Source organism: Myotis lucifugus, unplaced genomic scaffold (assembly GCF_000147115.1).
Source record: "Myotis lucifugus unplaced genomic scaffold, Myoluc2.0 scaffold_393, whole genome shotgun sequence".
NCBI classification, from domain to species: domain Eukaryota; kingdom Metazoa; phylum Chordata; class Mammalia; order Chiroptera; family Vespertilionidae; genus Myotis; species Myotis lucifugus.
Window position 1 is genome coordinate 87,791 of NW_005871441.1, and position 14,142 is coordinate 101,932.

Sequence of the window (14,142 nt, forward strand, 5' to 3'; positions counted from 1 at the left end):
CGATCAGGCAGGCAGGCAGGCAGATGAGCGGTTAGGAGCCAGCGGTGCTGGATTTCGAGAGGAATGTCCGACTGCCAGTTTAGTGGAATCGGGCCTAAACGGGCAGTCAGACATCCCCCGAGGGGTCCCAGATTGGAGAGGGTGCAGGCCAGCCTGAGGGACACCCCCCCACCCCGTGCACGAATTTCGTGCATCGGGCCACTAGTAAACTATATAAAGGTCTTCCTATATGCCAGACACTGAGTGTTACATAAACTCAGATAGTTATTCAATTTCATTCTATAAATAATAGGTTGTAATTCTTATTTTACAGAAGAGGAAAGGAGGATTCAGGAAGGAAGTCAGTTGCCTAAGGCTACACGGCTATAGGTGAGGGAGCTAGATTTGAATACCCTGAAGTCTATATTTTTAACCCCTCTATGCCAGGTTCCGGGATAAATACTATGATTGCATTAAATCTGTATATTGCTTTGGGTAATATGGCCATTTTAACTATGTTGATTCTTCAATTCATGAATACAAGGTATGTTTCCATTTTGTTGTATCTTTTTCAATCTCTTTTAATAATGCTTTGTAATTTTCAGTATGTAGGTCTTTCATGTTCTTTGTTAAGTTTATTCCTACATATTTTATTCTTTTGGCTGCAACTGCAAAAGGAGTTGTTGTTTTTTTCATTTCTTTTTCTGAAGTTTTGTTGTTAGTATATAGGAAAGCATTGGGAAATGTGGAGCAGGAGCAAGCAGGAGTCATAGGTAAGTTCAGATGGCAGGTTGGAAAGGCCTTGGCAGGAAGCTGAGATCTGTTGAGCAAAATTTTAGGGCAGAAAGGCCTTCCAGCCCTGAAGTCAGAGCCCAGCTTTGGTGTCATTTCTACCAACGGGAACTGAGCTTATATGGTATAGCAGTCTTGTGGGTACAGAGAAAGGGAACCACCTGGGCAAGAGCAGCCCCATGTGAGTAAGAAGCCCTGCCTCACCTTCTACATTGATGTTGTATCCTGCAACTTGACTCAGTATTTTTTATTGTTGCTAATAGTTTTTTGATGGAATATTTAGGATTTTCTATATACAGGATCATGTCTGCAAAAAGTGTCAGTTTTATTTCTTCCTTCCCTATTTGGATGTCTTTTATTTCTTTCTCTTGCCTTATTGCTCTGGCTAGGACTTCCAGCACTAGGTTGAATAAGAGTGTTGAGAGTGGATATCCTTGTCTTGTTCCTGATTTTAGAAGAAAAACTTTCAGTTTTTCACCATTGAGTATGATATTAGCTGAGGGTTTATCATATATGGCCTTTTTTATGTTGAAGTACTTTCCTTCTATTCCTATTTTATTGAGTGTTTTCATCATAAATGGATGTTGTATCTTATCAAATGCTTCTGCATCTTTTAATAAGATCATATGATTTTTATCCCTTCTTTTGTTAATGTGGTGTATTACATTGATTGATTTGCATATATAGTGAACCATCCTTGTGCCCCTGGAATGAACCCCACTTGATCGTGATATATTATATTTTTTATTTACTGTTGTATTCGATTTGCTAGTATTTTGTTTAGAATTTTTGCATCTGTATTCATCAGAGATATTGGTCTGTAGTTTTCTTTTTTTGTGTCGTCTTTGCCAGGTTTTGGTATCAGGATTTATAGTGGCCTTGTAGAATGTTTTAGGAAGTATTGCCTCTTCAATTTTTTGGAAGAGTTTGAGGAGGATAGGTTTTAAATCTTCTTTGAGCGTTTGGTAGAATTTACTGGTGAAGCCATCTGGTCCTGGACTTTTATTTTTGGGGAGGTTTTTGGTGGTTTTAATTTCCTCACTACTGACTAGTCTATTTAGATTTTCCAGTTGTTCATGATTTAGTCTAGGAAGGCTATATGTTTCTAGGCACTTATCTATTTCTTCTAGGTTATTGATTTTAGAGAGGAAGGGAGAGGGAGAGAGGGATAGAAACATCAAGGATGAGAGAGAATCATTGATTGGCTGTCTCCTGCATGCTCCCCACTGGGGATCGAGCCAGACCAGGAATTGAACCATGACCTCCTGGTTCATAGGTTGATGCTCAACCACTGAGCAACACTGGCCAGGCAAAACCATCTTCTTACACCATATGCAAGAACAAATTCAAAATGGAGTAAAGACTTAAATGTTAGACTCAAAACCATAAAAATTGGTGCGCTCCCTGTCCTAGGAGCATGCCTGTGCCTTTCCCTCTCTTCTTCCCTCTCAGGTGTGCATCTCCTAAATTCTAAGGGACCCCATGAAACTTGCAACCAGGGGAGCAATGGGCACTGGCAACTTGTCCTGGGCTAATCCCCTGAACTGACAGGGTCCCCTTTTCTCTGACTTCTCAGTGAGCCAAAGCAGCCCCTCCTAAGCTCATTTCTTTCCTATGATATTTCTAGAGAGCCAAAGCAGCCCCACCTAGGCTCTCTCCTGATGCTTCCTTTATCCTAAGCCCTTCCTTGTTCCACTGTCCCCAGCTTTAATAAACATACTCAAAAAAAAACCCTAGGAGAAAACAGGCAGTAAAATCTCAAACATTTTTCATAGCAATATTTTTTATGCCTCCTTGGACAAGGGAAACAAAAGAAAAAATAAATATGCTACATCAAACTAAAAAGTTTTTGCACAGCAAAGGAAATCATCAGCAAAATGAAAAGACAACCTACTGAATGGAAGAGCATATTTGCCAATGATACATCTGATAAAGGGTTAATATCCAAAGTTTATAAAGAACTTATAAAATTCAACATAAAAACAAACAATCCAATTAAAAAATGGGCAAAGACACTTCTCAAAAGAGGACATACACATGGCCAATAGACATATGAAAAGATGCTCAATGTCACTAATCCTCAGAGAAATGCAAATTAAAACCACAATGAGATATCACCTTATACCTGTCAGAATGGCTATCCTATATAATAGAAGCCTAATATGCAAATTGTCCACTCGACCGGGAGTTCGACCAGGAGTTTGACGACTTGCTATGACGTGCGCTGACCACAAGGGGGTGACGCAGAACATGGCGGGTGTCGGCAACTGCGCTGGCAGCAGGCAGCAGTGGAGGCGCTGCTGGCCCCAATGGACCCTGACAAGAGCAGGACCACGGCGGGATGGTGGAGCGGGTGAGTGGGTGGCGCCAGGCCAAGGCAGGTGCAAACGGAGCCCAATTGTCCAGCTGATCACCCCGCAGACAGCGGCCAGCGGCGGCAGTGGGGGGCAGGGCCACCCAGCTCCCAGGTGCTGAGGGAGCCAGACGGGGGCCTGATGACTCAGGCGGAGCGGAGCGCATGGGGGCCCAGAGGCCCAGGTGCTGCCCAGGGCCCAGAGGTCAGCTGGGACCTGCCCTTCCATGCCAGAGGCTCACGCTTCGATCACTGGCCAGGCCTAGGGACCGCACCCATGCACGAATTTGTGCACCAGGCCTCTAGTCATCAATAAATCAACAAATAAGTGTTGGCAAGAATGTGGAAAAAAGGGAAACCTTGTGCACTGTTGGTGGGAATGCATATTGGTACAGCCACTGTGGAAAGCAGTATGGAATTACCTCAAAACATTAAAAATGGAACTGCCTTATGACCTTCTGATATGTTAACTTCTGGGGATATATCAGAAGAAACCCGAAATATTAATTGGAAAGAATATATGCACCCCTATGTTCATTGCAGCGTTATTTATAATAGCCAAGATTTGGAAGCAGCCCAGGTGTCCATCAGTAGATGAGTGGATAAAATAGCTGTTACATTTAAACATTGGAATACTACTCAGCCATGAAAAAGAAGGAACTCTTACTTTTATGACAGCATGGATAGACCTGGAGAGCATTATGTTAAGTGAAATAAGCCAGTCAGAGAAAAACAAGTACTATATGATTTCTATGTGGAATCTAATGAACAAAATAAACTAACAAAATATCTATGAGTCTATTGACTCATAGATTAAGAACAGACTGACAGCTGTCAGGAGGAGGAGAATTGAGCTGGGTGAAAAAGGTGAAGGGATTAAGAAAACAAAACACCAAATTCATAGATACAGACAACAGTATGGTGATTATCAGAGGGTAAAGGGGGTAGGGGGAGGTAGAAGAGGATATAGAGGGGATAAAAGGTAATGGAAGGAGACTTGACTTGGGTGGTGAACACACAATAAACATGAAGTATTGTAGAATTGTACACCTGGAACCTGTATAATTATATTAACCAGTCACCCCAATAAACTCAATTAAAAAGTTTTTAAAAAATTGAGAAGTTGGTCATGATAGTTACAAAAAGAATGTGTGAATTATTTTGTAAAATTTCCTATCAAAGTAGTCATTGTTTTGCATAAGAATTTTTTTTCTAAAAATATATCTTGTACTTCAACTGCTGAGACAGAGGGTCTGGAATTTTCTACAATTTTAAAACTGAAAATGACTTTGACGGGATGTTGCTGAACTCAAAATAATACATTAGGTTTCAACAATGTGAAATTTTAAATTGAACAGTTTTTCCTACATATGAATAAACTTCCTGACCACCCCCCCCCCCAAAAAAAAAAGAAAAAGAAAAAAGAAACTAAAAAAAAAAAATCAAGCAAACAAAAACCCTAATTCTTAAGGTCTTAGTTTTAGTGTTTCTTCCTCAGAAGCTCTCCCTGGCTTTCGAAGTGGAATTGGATACCCTCGATAGATGCTGTTCCTGTCCCAAGTGCCTCTCCTTTGCAGCCCTTGTCATAATTGTGACTAAATAATTTTGTCTGTCTTCCTGAGTAGATTGTGAGCTCCATGAGGGCAGGGACTAAGTCTGTCTTGGTCCCTGTTGTGCTTCCAGAACCTAGCACGGGGGGTGTGAGGTTATGATGCTGGGAGAAACTTAGTCCAAAACCTAAGTGGCTGGTGACCACAGTGTCTCTTTCTCATTGATGCTGCATGCCCACTGTGGCTCAGCTGGGGCTCTGCTCTGTACTGTCTCACTTTGGGCACCAGTCAGATGGAGCAACCTCAATTTGGCTGGTACAGGTCTGACTTACCCGTGTGTGCCTAGCCACTAGCACAAAGGCGGGTGCAGCTTGGAGTTGGTTGAGTGGAATTGTACTGAGGTCCTGGCAGAGATTGGGGATTAGTCCTAAGACTCAGCTGAGTGGGAACGCCACAGACTTTTCCTTTAGGATATTTGTCATTCATTACACATGCTTCTTATATCCTAATATTAAAGCTGACTTTTACAGAGTTTAAGGTAACACAGTAAGCAGCATGGAGCATAGGAGATTGGTCAAGAACATAGGCTTTGGAATAAAAAAGACCTGGGTTTGCCCTGGCCGGTTTGCTCAGTTGGAGGGTTGGGAGTTCAATTCTGGTCAAGGGCATGTACCTCAGTTACAGATTGAATCCCCGGTCCCAGGGCATGTGTTTCTCTTGCTCAATGTTTCTCTGTTTCTCTCCCCCTCCCTTCCACTCTCTCTAAAAACCAATGGAAAGGTTATCCTCAGGTGAGGGTTAACAACAACAAAAAAGACTTGGGTTTAAATCCCACCTCTTTGTGACAATAAAACTTCAGCATAAATAATGACATTATTGCATTGTTTTTCACTGACTAATGTAAGAATCCATGAGCCCGTACTGTTAATAAAAAAATAAATGGGAGAGAAGAGAGAGCCTTTCCGTGCTGCAGAATGCCAACTAATAAATATAGAAGGGATGATGGAATTGCAACCATAATAGCAATTCATAGGAATATGAGTATGACTCAATGGATGCTAAAATTATGGGTGAAAGTTTGATGAGGAACAGAATATTCAGTCTCAAAGTGCCTCCTCCTAAATAGCTTATTAGTTACAAAGGAAAAGAATGGTAACTATAGTGGAGAAAGCTGACAGGCCCCACCTTAGCTCAGTGGTCAAGGTTAACATCACAGTGACAGGACAAACCGACATGTGTGAGATGTACCAAGGAGGCTATCCCTTATGTGGTCTTCCTGCCCAGAGTGCATAGCCTGGATCTAATGAGAAAACAATTAGACAAACCAAAACGTGGACGTTTTACAAAATAATTGGCCTGACCCTCCAAAAATGTCTATGTCAAGAAAGAGAAAGGAGACTACAGCGATTAACAACTAAATGCAACATGTGATTTTGAATTGAATTCTGCCCTGGGAAAAATTTGCTATAAAGGACATATTGGGAAAATTGACAAAATTTGAATGTGAATCATGAAATAGGTAATCGTAGATTGTTCGGTGTTAAATTTTCTGATTTTAATAGTTATACTATGATTATGTAAGAAAATATCCTTGCTCCTGGGAAATATTTAGGGAAAAAGAAGCACAATGTCTTCAACTTTCAAATGATTCAGATATGAGAGAAGGAGGGAGAGAGAAAGATAATTGTATTTATTTTTATTGAATTTACTAGTGGCCTGGTACACAAAATTCATACACATTAAAAGGAATTAATTAGAGGAAATATTTTAATATTGCTATTTGCCCTTTTTTTATAATAGAAGTGTCAAAGATGAAAGAAAATTAGTAAAATGTATATGAAAATCTCCATCCTGTCAGAGTCTGGAGCGCACCACAGGACCCAGAGTCAAGTCCCTGTACACCCACATGCACCTCGAAATCATGTGAGACCCAGACCCGGCCGGCCCCACCCTCATCAAGCCCTGCCGGGTGCGGGGGCATGGCCTCAGGTCCCCTGACCCCAGCTCGAGGGCACGAGGGCGTGACGACAATTTTCATATTAGCTCTTTATTATATAGGATTGGGGTGACATTGGTTAATAAAATTATATAGGTTTCAGGTGCACAATTCTATAATCATCTGTATATTGTATTGTGTGTGTACCATCCCAAGTGAGAAAAATAGTTTAAAAATAAATATGGCAAAAAGTTCACAATATATAATTCTGGTTCAAGGGCATGTGAGAGTTTTTTTGCTCGATTCTTGTGACCTTTTCTGTAAATTTGAAATTATTTCAGAATAAAAGTTAAAATGTAAAAAAAAAAAGCACACATTTAAAAATCATGGCTTCTGTCTTCTGTTTCATCAAAATCCTGATTTCAGCAATGTGTCTTAGAATAGAAAAAACAGAAGTCGTGTGATCAGAAAGAGCAAATCATTTTACCTTCCTATGCCTCAGTATCCTCATCTGTCAAATGAAGCTCATAATTCTGGCCTCTTAGTGTGGCAGACAATGCATGAGAAATATTTAGTACTAAGCTGGCACATAGTAAACGCTCGATAAATGCTCGCTTAAAAAGCTAGTAGAGGAAGGACAACAGTAAGGTGGTAGTATAGAAGGTCCTGCCCCCTCAGCAACACTAATTGGGCAGCTACTCATGGACCAAAGTGCCTTTTGTGGGAGCTTTGGGATCCAGGTTGGAGACTGTGAAATCCCAATAATGGCAAATTATTGAAACACTGCTCTCTAATTAGATATGAGCAGGGAAACTGAGAGAGAAACCCTCAATAATTCTACCTACAGATAATCCACAAGAGTTTTAAGTTCCCATTGTACTTTCAACACTCCAAAATTGGAAATTATAGATGTAGGTAATGAACTGGAATTTTGATTGGTAGAGAAAAGAAGAGGCCTTGGACCTATGTCAAAAGATCGGTGGGTGGAATGCACATTTATATGTTTTATGTTAAAATAAAAAACTTTGAATGTAACACTTTAAGCCTTTTTGTTCAATGAACAGACTAACGTCCAGCCCATCCATATAATATCTTTGTGTGAATCAGAAAAGTCACCCCTTCCTCTGGGTTTTGGTCTCTGGCTGAATGCTCTTGTGCAGTACACAACCTGCTGGACAGTCAATGGCATCCCAGACACGAATCTCCAGTCCTGAGCACAAATGGGTAAGAGGGCTGTAGGTAGTTACATCATCCTCCAAGTCTGAGGGGCACCTCACACCCAACAAAAAGGTTCCTGTTAGATGCCACCTCCCCATCTTTCCTGGGGGAAGCATGATCACCATGACCTCCTTTTTCTGTGTGTCTACGTATTAAGGAGGCTGGAGATTGTGGGAGGAGTCTGGAGGGGATTACCAGGGTTGCAATCTGGGAAAAACTGATTCTTTTTCAGGCAGGGAAATGGTGAATAACACCCCACCTGCCCCACACCCTACTTTTATCTTCTTCCCAGGGTTCTCAGAAGTGGGTGGGAGGGCATTTTTGGTGGCGCAGGGAAGGAGGTCTGGGGAATAAGGGGAAACAAGAGCAGGGCTGTGATGGCCTCTTAATTTGTTCATTAGTGTCCTCCCACACAGACCTAGCAGAGGCTGCCCTGCCCCCAAGGCCCCTCTATGGGGACTAAAGACTAGCAGGGGCTTGGATCCTGAGGCCAGGCCCAGGAGGCCGGAGTGGCTCCAAGTTCTAGAGTCCTGAGCCCAAGCTCAAGCAGAAAGCTAGAGCCTCCAAACCCCCTGACCTGGAATCAGCCTCCACTGCACGACCCAGCAGAGCTCAGTCGCTTCAAGGACATCTCTAGGGTCCCTCAGAGCATTTAGTCCTACCTCCAACACTCGTGCACCACGTGAACTTGGGAAAGTCACTCTCCCTTGGAGCCTCAGGTTCCCCAGCTATATGGGTATAGTCATGAAACTTCCCTCTTGGCATGGCTGTGACACCATTGATACAGATATAGCAGTTGGCACAGCGCATGGCATGGCACACAGTGAACACTCAGGAAGCTGCCCTTATGACCTCTGGGATCCCACACAACCCCCTGTGTCCTCGAAGGGATATCACCCACATCGTCTGTCAGCTACAAGACAAATGCCAAAAACCTTTTGGGGTTCTCGGTGATCTGGTTATAAACTTTGCTGCAGAACTCAGTGAAATTATTTTGCACAAGACAAAGAGACACTTGAAAATTGAATGAAAAGATCATCATGTTTATTTTCCCAGACTGGAAAACAGCTGCAAGTGGATAAGAACCCTTCTCTCATCACTTTGCAGACTTTGATAAATAACTTGACACACTTCAGGGGAGGACACATTGTGGAGATTGCTTCAGATGGCTTCCAAAACCAAAAGTTTGTTGTATGAAAGTCATGACATCATTTTGATAAAGAATTAATTCTCTGTCTCCAGCCCTATTAGAGAAGGGGGTTAACATCAATGTTCTCAACTCCAGATCCTTTGTTCTACTGTTCACTGGGTACCATGACTTGGATGTCTAACAGGCATCTTAAACTCAACATGCCCAAAACAGAAGTCCTGATGCTCACCTAGCCAAATCTACCGTGGTTTTGTCCATCTTGGCTGATGGCAAGGCCATTCTTTCATTTCTTAGGCCAAAAACCTGAGAGCCACCTTGACTCTTTCTCTATGTCTGGTCAATGTCTACCTTTGATGTATCTTCAAAATCCAACCACCTCTCACCATTTCTACCACTAATATCCTAATCCAAGGTACCATAACTCCTCACCTGGATCATTGCAAATGCCTCTTTACTGGCTTCCTTTTTCCAGCCTTGTCCCTCTGTGAAGACTGAACAGCCATAGTGATTTTAAAAATAAGTCAGCCCTAGCCGGTTTTCTCAGTGGATAGAGCATCGGCCTGCGGACTGAAGGGTCCCAGGTTCGATTCTAGTCAAGGGCATATGCCCATGTTGCAGACTTGATCCCAAGTAAGGGGCGTACAGGAGGCAGCCAATCAATGATTCTCATCATTGATGTTTCTATCTCTCTCTCATTCCTCCTTCCTCTCTGAAATTAAAAAAAAAAAGTTTAAAAAATAAAAATAAGTTCACCTGGGCAGGGATGGTTGCCTGTTTCAGATCAGCCTGGCCAGCATAGCTCAGTGGTTGAGCCTTGACCCATGAACCAGGAGGTTGCTGGTTTGATTCCCGGTCAGGCACATGCCCAGTTGCAGGCTGAATCCCCAGTAGGGGGCGTGCAGGAGGCAGCTGATCAATGATTCTCTAATCATTGATGTTTCTATCTCTCTCTCTCCCTTCCTCTCTGAAATCAATAAAAATATAATTTTAAAAATAAGTCAGATTATGTCAATACTCTCCTCAAAATCCTAAAACCATAATTTCTCCATGAGCTGCCTCCCTGCTACCCCTCTGACTTCACCTTCACAGCACTCTCTCATTCTTCTTGTTCCTTGAAGATTCAGACATGCTGCCCCCTTACGAATTTGCACTGGCAATTCCCTCTCCTGGAATGCTCTTCCCTTAGACATTTTTGTGGCATATTCCTTCACATCCTGTAAATCTTTGAGTATGACTTATTGAACAAGGCTGACCCTCACCATCCTACCCGACACTGCAACCTACCCCCATAACATCACCTTGTAACATATTATGTCATTGATTTGTTTAGTATGGTTATTGTTTATAATGTAAGTTCATGTGGGCAGAGATGGTTACCTGTCATTCATTGATGTAAGCCTCTTTTCTAACAGAATGCCCCATGAAATAGTAAATATTTGTTTGCTGAATGAATCTGAGGACTTTCTGAATATATACACATGTGAAGAGGGATTTCACTGTTGGATTTAAAAAAAATCTGACAATTAGACTTATCTAACTAATTTATTGTTGACAATTTCATCTTTATCCAGAACTAAGCAGCAATGTCATGAAGGGCTTATTCTGATTGTTCCTAAATTTTTCTTTCTCTTTACTGAGGAGCATGTGTACTATGAGTTATACTTTTAAAAAAAATTTTTTTTAAATCCTCACCCAAAGATATTTTCGTCCATTGCTTTTCAGAGAGAGTGGAAAGGAGGGAGGGGAAGAGAGAGAGAGAAACATCAATATGAAAGAGACACATGGACTGGTTGCCTCCGGCATGTGGCCTGACTGAGGGCGGGAAGTGAACCCGCAACCTAGGTACATGCCCTTGACCAGCAACCAAATTCTCAACCTGTTGGTGCACCGGGCAATGTTCTAACCACTGAGCATACTGGCTGGGCCACAATACATTCTTAAACAAGCAATTATGAAAGAAGAAATCACAAAGGAAGTTATAAAATACTTAGAGACAAATGAAATGAAAACACAGCATACCAAAACTTATGGAACACAGCAAAAGCAATGTTAAGGGGGAAACGTATAGCTATACATGCTACTATTAAAAAAACCAGAAAGATCTCAAGCAACAACCTAATTTTACAACTTAAGAAACTAGTAAAAGAGGGACAAACTAAACCCAAAGCTAGCAGAAGAAAAGAAATAATAAAGATTAAAGCAGAGATAAATGAAATAGAAAAACAAGAGAAAATCAATGAAACCAAAAGTTGGTTCTTTGAAAAGATTAACAAAATGGACAAACCTTTAGCTAGATGGACTAAGGAAAGAAAAAAAATAGGACTCAAATGACTAAAATCAGAATTGAGAGTGGGGGCATTATTAATTCTAGAGAAATAGAAAGGATTATAAGAGCACTGTGAACAGCTGTATGCCAACAAATTGGGTAACTTAGATGAAATCCCGAGAAACACAAAACCTTCCAAGGCCAAATCACAAAGAAATAGAAAATCTGAATAAACCTGTAACTAGTAAGAAGATTGAATCAGTAATCAGAAATCTCCCAACAAATAAAAGCCCTGGACCTGGTAGCTTCATTGGCGAATTCTACCAAACATTTAAAAAAGAATTACTACCACTCCTTCTCAAACTTTTCCAGAAAATCGAAGAGGAGGGAACACTTCCTTACTCATTCTATGCATTATCCTGGTCCCAAAGCCAGATGAAGACATTGGAAAAAAAGAAAACTGAAGACCAATCTCCCTTAGGAACATTGATGCAAAACACCTCAACAATGATCTCATCTAAAAGGTCCATAGTGCAGTTTGAGGAACACTTTTAAAACAAAACTGGGTAGTCTGGTTACATTCTCTGTAGTTCTCCAACCCACCCCCTCTCATTGTAAAGTCACTTGTTTATGTTTTCGTGGCAGTCACGGACTCACAACCAGATCTCATAGGTGAGTGGGGATAACTGAGTGGTAGCAAACCAAATTCAGCAGCATATTAAAATGATTATACACCATGACCAAGTGGGATTTATACCCGAATGCAAGGATGGCTCAACATACAAAAGTCGATCAATATAATACACACCACATTAACAAAATATAAAAAATATATAGAAAGGCACAAGCCCTGGAATAGTAAAACAATCATGAGTCAGAAGAAGAAAGTGGGAGGAATTATTCTACCTGATATTAAGGCTTACTATACAGCTACAGAAATGTAAACTGTTATTGGCAGAAGGGTAGATACATAGATCAATGGAAAAGATGGAGAAACCAAAAATAGACCTACATAAATGTGCCCAGCTGATTTTTGACAAAGATGCGAAAGCAATTCAATGGAGGAAAGGTAACTTTTTTAATTACTGGAGCAATTGGACATCCATAGGCAAATACACACATCAACCTAAATCTCACATGTTACACAAAAATTAACTCAAAATGGGTTGCAGACTTAAATGTAAAACTATAAAACTTTTAGTAAAAAAAAGAGAAAATCATATGTAATACTTTGAACAATAAAGAATTACATATATAAAAAAGAAAATCTTTAGGACCTAGAGCTAGGTAGAGAGATCTTAGACTTGACAGAAAAAGCATGATCCATAAGAGGACAAATTGACCTTATCAATTTTGACCCCATCACAAATTTTGCTCCATGAAAGACCACATGAAAAGGATAAGAAGATAAGGCGTCTCCACCTCCGACCTCACCCTCACCCTGACCCTCCCCTCCTCAGAGACCTCAAGAGTGCACTCCTGCCCCTGCCTCATTTTCCATTACTTAAGGTCGGTCTGGTCATTTCAGCTCCCAAGAAGTTTCTAAGAAGCAGGGACACCCTCTCCTGACCATTTCAGCTCCTCTCTCCCTGCTCCTCTCCCAGGCACCCCGGGCTCTGGTCAAACCAACCTCCTTCTGTTCTTTTAGAATCCTCCTTTTTGTGTTAGTTCATATTTTGCCCTCCACCTGGATGCCACACGCATAACTCCATTTCTTGAAATCCCACCATGCCATCGAATTCTGTCCCAGACATCATACCGATCTAGAGGTTTTCTCACCCCTTTCCAATTCCATTTAACTCCCCAAGCAGATCCCAAGCACTAAGTACATGTCTGTCCATTCGCTCCTTGTGGCTCTGTTCAGTCCAGCGAACGAAAGCAATGGCGCCTCCCTGTTCTCCCCCTCCCACTCTGGATGTCCTACAGCCTGTTTCCTCTTGGAAGCTAGTGTGATTTTTTAAAAGAGAGATCAGGCTCCTTTACCCCTCCACTTAACTTCAAGCCCCTCCCATTGCTCTTAGAAGAATTTCTTAATTTCTTGCTGTGACCCTTCAGGCAATGTGTCTTAGCTTGGATTCCTGAGACCAGGATTTGGGTATAAGAAATGATCACAGGAAGTACATGTGGGAGCTAGGAAGTGAGACAGGGAAGAGAGAGCCAACAGAGGGCATGGCGATGGGTGTTAATGCTGTGGGCGGTGGCTCAATCCCGTGGGGACCCTCTGAGGAACTACATGGAGATAAATGTATATTCATCAAGAAGGCCCAACAGAGGGGTGAGGAAGCCAGAGTGGGGACTAGAGTGAAGTGAGTGTGGTGCCCAGGGTGATGAAGCTAAGGAAAAACTACAATGATGTACCACTTTGCACCCATTGGATGGCTGTAATAAAAAAAGATGGACAATAACAAGTATTGGTGAGGATGTAGAGAAATTGAAGCCCTCATACATTGCTAGTGGAAATGTAAAAATGGTTCAACTGCTGTGGAAAGTCTTACAGTTCTTCAAAACATAGAGTTACCCCACCACCCAGTAATTCCAGTCCCAGGTATATACCCAAGAGAAATGAACATACATCTTCACAAAGTTGTATGGAAATGTTCATAGCAGCATTCTCACAATAGGCAAAGTGTGGAAACAACCCAAATGTCCACACACTAATGAATAGATAAACAAAAGGTGGTTTATCCATACAATGGAATATCCTATTAATATGCAAATTGACCCTCACACCCTCAGGTCATCACAAGATGGCTGCCCCCATGTTGTCACAAGATGGCCACCCCCACATCATCACAAGATGGCCACCTCCCATGTTGTCATAAGATGGCCAGCAGGGGAGGGCAGTTGGGGGTGACCAGGCCGGCAGGGGAGTCAGCAGGGGAGGGCAGTTGGGGGTGA